At 51.6% G+C, this 5798-nt stretch overlaps 1 non-coding gene across 1 annotated transcript; it reads left to right on the top strand.

Annotated features, from left to right (window-relative positions):
- Positions 1 to 5360: 5360 nt before the first annotated feature.
- TRNAC-GCA (transfer RNA cysteine (anticodon GCA)) lies at positions 5361 to 5432 on the top strand. The gene has a single exon. It is a non-coding gene; the product is annotated as a tRNA-Cys (tRNA).
- The last annotated feature ends 366 nt before the right edge of the window (positions 5433 to 5798 follow it).

Genomic DNA, 5798 nt, shown 5'->3' on the forward strand with positions numbered 1-5798 from the left:
TCCTCTGGGGGAGGTGGAGCTGGGGGGGGACGCTCTGGGGAAGGGGCGCGGGGGTGGCAGCTGGGGCCGGGGGAGAGACCTGGCTCCGAAATTTGGTGGAGCCAGGAGGACCTCCTGCTCTCATATTGGTGGAGAACGGGCACCAGGCCCATACAACTCGCCGCCCCTGCCCAGCACCCCTAGTTCCAGCACCTGTGCTCCAGGCTTGGCAGTTCAGAGCCCCTGGGGCACCTCTGGGCTTCTGTGTCAGTCAGACATGTACAAACGTTGCACCTCTTTCGTACAAATTAAGGCCCATGCCCATTCGCTCCCGCAGCTGGATCGGGCCCGGCACCTGCCCCCAGGACCCAGCCCAGGCTGCGGGACTCGCAGGGAGTGGGAGGGGCAGACCCTGCCCAGTGAGCGCTGCCTGGGTGTTGCGGGCACAGGACGGGCTGAGACTGGCAGGTGGGATGGGAACAGAGAGAACAAAAATGGGTCAGATGCTGCCCAACTCCAGGGATCTGTGAATACAAGGGGCTGCTGCCTCAGTGGGCTGGGAGCTGGGCTGGGGAGCTGCTGCTCCCCCCATGGAGTCTGTGCAGGGAGGAGACCTTCAGTAACCCCTCTGTCCATGCAAGGGGGATTTTTTCCACATGGAACTAGCCCCACTAGGGCAGTCCCAGACTCTGCCGACACTAGCCTATGGGCAGCACCAGCCTGTCCGTCTGGCTCCTAGGGGTAGAGGCAGCCATGGAGGCTCCACGTGCTGGCCCCACCCTGAGCACCGGCTCCACAATTCCTGGCCAATGGGAGCTGCGGAGCTGGCGCATGGGGCGGGAGCAGTGTGCAGAGCCGGCGCTTGGGGTGGAGGCAGCACGCGAAGCCCCCATGGCCGCTGCTATGCCTAGGAGCTGGAGGGTGGGGCAACTATGTTCGGTTTTGTGCTATTAGAAAGTTGGCAACCCCAGACTTTCTCCACCTGCAACCAGCCCCCTGGGACAGCCCCGGGCTCTGCCCACACCAGCCCCTGGGCCAGAGACTCCAGGCAAATGAGACAAGGTGGGTGAGGGAAGATCTTATATTGGACCAAATTTTCTTTCTCCCTAACAGAAGTTGGTCCAAGCTATTACCTCACCCACGTTGTATCGACAGTGAGTGGCTGTCTCTGCATGGCAATGGGGTGCTCATTCCCTGCCACCAACAAGCCCTGGGACAGGCACAGGCAGGGCTTAATTTGTAATGAAAGAGGTGCTGGGGCTCACGCAATTTTTTTTTTTTCTTTCATAACCAAGCCCAGATCGGCCGTGGCTCTGAGCCGGCAGGCCCTGAGCTGCCAGGCCCAGAGGGGCTCCGAGAAGCTCAGCCCTAGCAAAGTCCTGGATACAGGAGGGGACGAGAGAAGCAAGTGTACAATCCTTTCAGATTTTCCCACTTTTCCCTCTAGTTGTTTCATATGGATACAAAATCCCACAGCTCTTGCTTTTCTCTCTCTCTCATTATCAAATACACCGCTACCTCGATATAATGCGACCCGATATAACATGAATTCGGATATAATGCGGTAAAGCAGCGCTCTGGGGCGGGTGGGGCTGTGCACTCCGGTGGATCAAAGCAAGTTTGATATAACGCAGTAAGAGTTTTTGGCTCCTGACAACCTTGAGATAGAGGTGTAGTTAGTCTTGACCCATTTTCTCACAATTTTTTCAAAGCCTGATATAAAACACCCTCAAATTTTGCCCCTTTTTCTCCCAATTTATTTATTACTATTTTAATGTACCCTGAGATTTTCTCTGTCTCTTGTCATAAAATATTAACATAAAAACTCCTCCAATTTTGCTCTTTTCTTCAAATTCTGGAATATGGAGAGAACATCCTTGCAACCTGTGTCCTTTGTCTGTCTCTTTATTAAATATTGAGAAACATTAACAGAAAAATGACCTCTATTTATTATTGACGACTAGTATAAAATCTCTCCCACTTTCTCCATTTTCCTCTCTAATTTGCAAAAATTGATCCAACGTTCTTCAGATTTCCACCCTTCTCTCTTTAATGTCTGAACTTTGGTATCAAGTCTCAGTTTGCCTTTTCTGTGTAATTATCAAATGCCAATTACAAATCCTCTCAGCTCAAGGGCTGTTTCCTATGTCTTTTAATTACATCAACTTCTCCTTTTGTGGGGAGTAACTGATTGCCCTGAGTCAGTCTCCATAGTGGAGGTTACAGGGAGTTAAATTCCCAAATGATCAACTTTCCCCTGTCGGTGGGGAGTGGGGACTCATTCCTTTCCCCTTTTAGCCTTATTAAAATGTTTGCTGAAAAAAGACTTGCCCCATATTTAATAGACATCAAAGCCAGAGCCCTCCCGCTCTTTGGGGCATCAGTGGCTTCCTGCTGCTAATAAGACAGCTGGCTGAACACTTTTCTTTTCCCCATGGGGCAGGGGAGGAACCCCTCACATTCCCATCCCCGATTTCCCCAGGCCTCAAACACTCCATGACAGATGCTTTCCATGAGGGGTTGCGTCACCCAGTGCTGAGATGAGGCCACCTCTGGGGTGGGTCCATGGTGGCCGCTCTTTGCCAGTGACAGGGCATGGAAATTGGCCTCTCCATCCCTTCCATTCTCCTGTTAAGGAAGCATCCTCCAGAGCTCCCTCTGCCTGTGTGAATACCCTGGCAGGGAGTGCTGGTAACTTCCTATTCATTTATCAAATCCAGAAACAAACCCACCACTGATTTTCCTTCTCTTCCCCCTCTGAAAAGTACAGGAAGTGTGCAGCTGTAACCCACACACCTTCTGGGTGTGGTGTGCAGTCCAATCTAGTGGCACCCAGACCACTTAGAGAGAGCAATTAATGAATCTGCTCTACCCTTATCTAACAGGCAGGTGGCTTTTAGCTCATTCCGAAGAGGCTCGTGCACTAAGCTCCAGAAGTCCCTGGTTCGATCCTGCCCACTGATAGTCGGTCAGCATTACACAGGCCCCTTTAGCTGCCTGGGATCAGTGGTGCACTGCGACAGAGCAGCCTTCTGCAAATTGAAGTCATGTTTACTTTGCCCTAGGAAAAAAAAGGGTAAGAGAAAAATTATTTTAAAATCGCAAACCACCTTCACACATGCCTGGCTTACCTAAAGGCCCATCCGCTGACAGTCAGCTAGGCAGGCAGAACTTCTTCAGACACCCCAGCGGGGTCCCCGTGTCTACGCATCTTTCCCCCAAACAATGACCTGAACAGCCAGGTCCGTCTCTTGAGCGAGTCTCTTTTTAAACTGCCCGGTTCTTTTGCCCAGGCTGTGGCCTGGCTCATCAAACATGCCGTAAGGGGGCTGGAGCGAGGCAGGAGAATATGCGAAGCTCAGAGTTTGGGTATTGTCTCCTTTCAGCCCTGTAGTGTTTATCACGTGGTGGCTTTTCTTAAACCAGTCTTCTTCCTTTTCTTATTTTCCAGACAGCCCCCTATTAAACTAAACCAAATCAGTCATACTGACACCACCCCAACGGCCCAGACAACACGCAGCATTCATCATTATTGCAGAGCAGCAGCAACTCCAGCTCAGGGGGTCTAGAGAAACGGGACTAAGCAGAGGTGGAGGGTGGGGTCAGTGGGGCATAGGAGAGGGGAGTTGAGGCGGGATCAGGATTGGTGGAGAATCCCACCCAGTTAACACATGGTCCTTGCTGAGGCCCTGCTGGTTTGGAGCAAGCCCTCCGTTCATATTACGTTCCACTTTCACTTGATTCTACAGACTTTCCCCAAATACTGTTATTTTCACTCCTCTTCTCTTTCCGTGACTCAGTGCTTGCCCCCGGCCCTACCACACGCAAGCACCTCTCCCCCACCCACCGTGACCCAGTTCAAATCCATATCTCCCAAGGATGTCTTTACCTTGAACACGCTGCTCAACCATCTTGAGAACTAAGCAAAAGGAGGCCATCTCAGTGCATAACAAGGCTGGAATCCGATTCCTTCCCGGAGAGCACATCCTTCATCTATCCTTCCGAACAGCCCCCTTCCTTGGATTGCCCTTTGCTGGGATCAGGAGAGGGGAAAAGCAGTTTCTGAGGATTCATTTACTACCATATTTTGTGTTTAGTCCTAGATTGCAAAGGCAGACGAGGTCGCTATGAACAGCTGGTCTGAGCTGCTGCAGAAGAGAATCCAGGGAGTCCTGCATCCACCCCAACATCTTATGGCTGAACTAGGATGGTTCATTCAGAAAGTTGTCATGTCGGGATGAAATTACTTGAAATGATACTGGGAAAACTGGTTCTCATTTAAAGTTTAAATTCTGTCATTTCCACCTCTCAATGTAAAGGGGACTGTTGGCCCCTTGCTAAAACTTAGTAGGGTATTTGGTTCACCCTCTCCCAGCACCAAGGAGAAGAGTTGATGGGAAACCAGGACCCTGAGACTGACAGTCCCCAGGGGCAATGGGGACAGGCCAATGCCCCAGGTCAGCCTGATCGACAAGACGGGCAGGCTAATGAGGGAGCACCCCCAGTGGCTTGCCGTCCCAAGCACGCGCTTGGCGTGCTGGGGCCTGGAGCCGCCCCTGTCTGGGGGTGGTGTCCTGTCCCATCTAGTGGCACCAAGACCACTTAGAAAGAGCAATTAATGAGTCTGCTCTACCCTTACCTAACAGCTAGTTGTCTTTTAGCTCATGCTGGAGCTTCCTGGGCCACAGCAGGGGCCTGAGCTGAGCTGGGCCAGGGGAGCAGCCCAGGGAGCTACGTTGGAGGCAGAGCAGCAGCAGGGCTGGAGCAGGAGCTGGGCCTAGAGCAGTCTGGAGCCGTGTGCGGTGAGCAGCTTGGGAGAGTGAGGGGGACGCTGGGCCGAGGGCCCAGTGCACGGAGATGACTCCAGCCAAAGGCCTTGGAGGCCAGGCTTGAGGGGGATCATAACCCTGACATGGGGGGCTGATGCTGGGAAGAAGAATCCTGCCACCTAGAACCAGAAGGCGTGTGGCCACTGCCAGAGCAAGTATCCAACCCACGGCATCGCTGCAGCACAACCAGGGTCTGGGGGGCAGGGACCTGGGACATGTGAGGAACAGACTGTGAACTGCCCTTGCAATCCAGAGACACTGGTGGTGGTGTCCCCGTGTCATGGAGCAGGGTGACAGGTTTTCCTTTAACCTGTCCCATTATGTCCTTATTTTTTAAATTGATTGCTGGTTAATACATTACGTTTGCTTGAACTGTATGTAATGATCAGTGGGTCCGGGTGGTGCAAGGTGTGGTGTTTACATGCACCTATAATGTTTAACAAAAACCCATTTTTAAAACCATCCATATCTGAGAATGTAACAGGAGCTGTTTGAAATTGGGTGTGTCCTTCAAAATCCTCATGATACTAGATCCTGCAATTTATTGGCATAGGGGGTATAACTCAGTGGTAGAGTATTTGACTGCAGATCAAGAAGTCCCTGGTTCAAATCCAGGTGCTCCCTGAGCAGTTGCCCTTTTAATGAACAATTATGTTCAGGAGTTCCACTGAATGCGGATGTGAAATGAATTTAAACATTCACCATCTTTCCTGTTGAAAGTACAGCAAGGAAACCCGTCCATCAGGTGAAATCAATTCCAGTCCTCTGAGGTTCTAGTTTATGTTTTCATGGATTAAACAAAGGTACAATATGATGCACACTTGCAGGTCCTTGTTCTCCAGGGGCTGTGCTGTGCAGAAAAACAAGAGCCACATCCAGCTGGTTGGCACACTGGTGCAGGCCGAGGTCACCAGCAGTTTTGCACCTTCACATTCAACCAGCAGCAGCTGGTCCCTCAGGACAAGGAACAAGTGGCTCTGAGCAGGAAAA

Source organism: Chelonoidis abingdonii, chromosome 11, assembly GCF_003597395.2.
Source record: "Chelonoidis abingdonii isolate Lonesome George chromosome 11, CheloAbing_2.0, whole genome shotgun sequence".
Lineage (NCBI taxonomy): Eukaryota > Metazoa > Chordata > Testudines > Testudinidae > Chelonoidis > Chelonoidis abingdonii.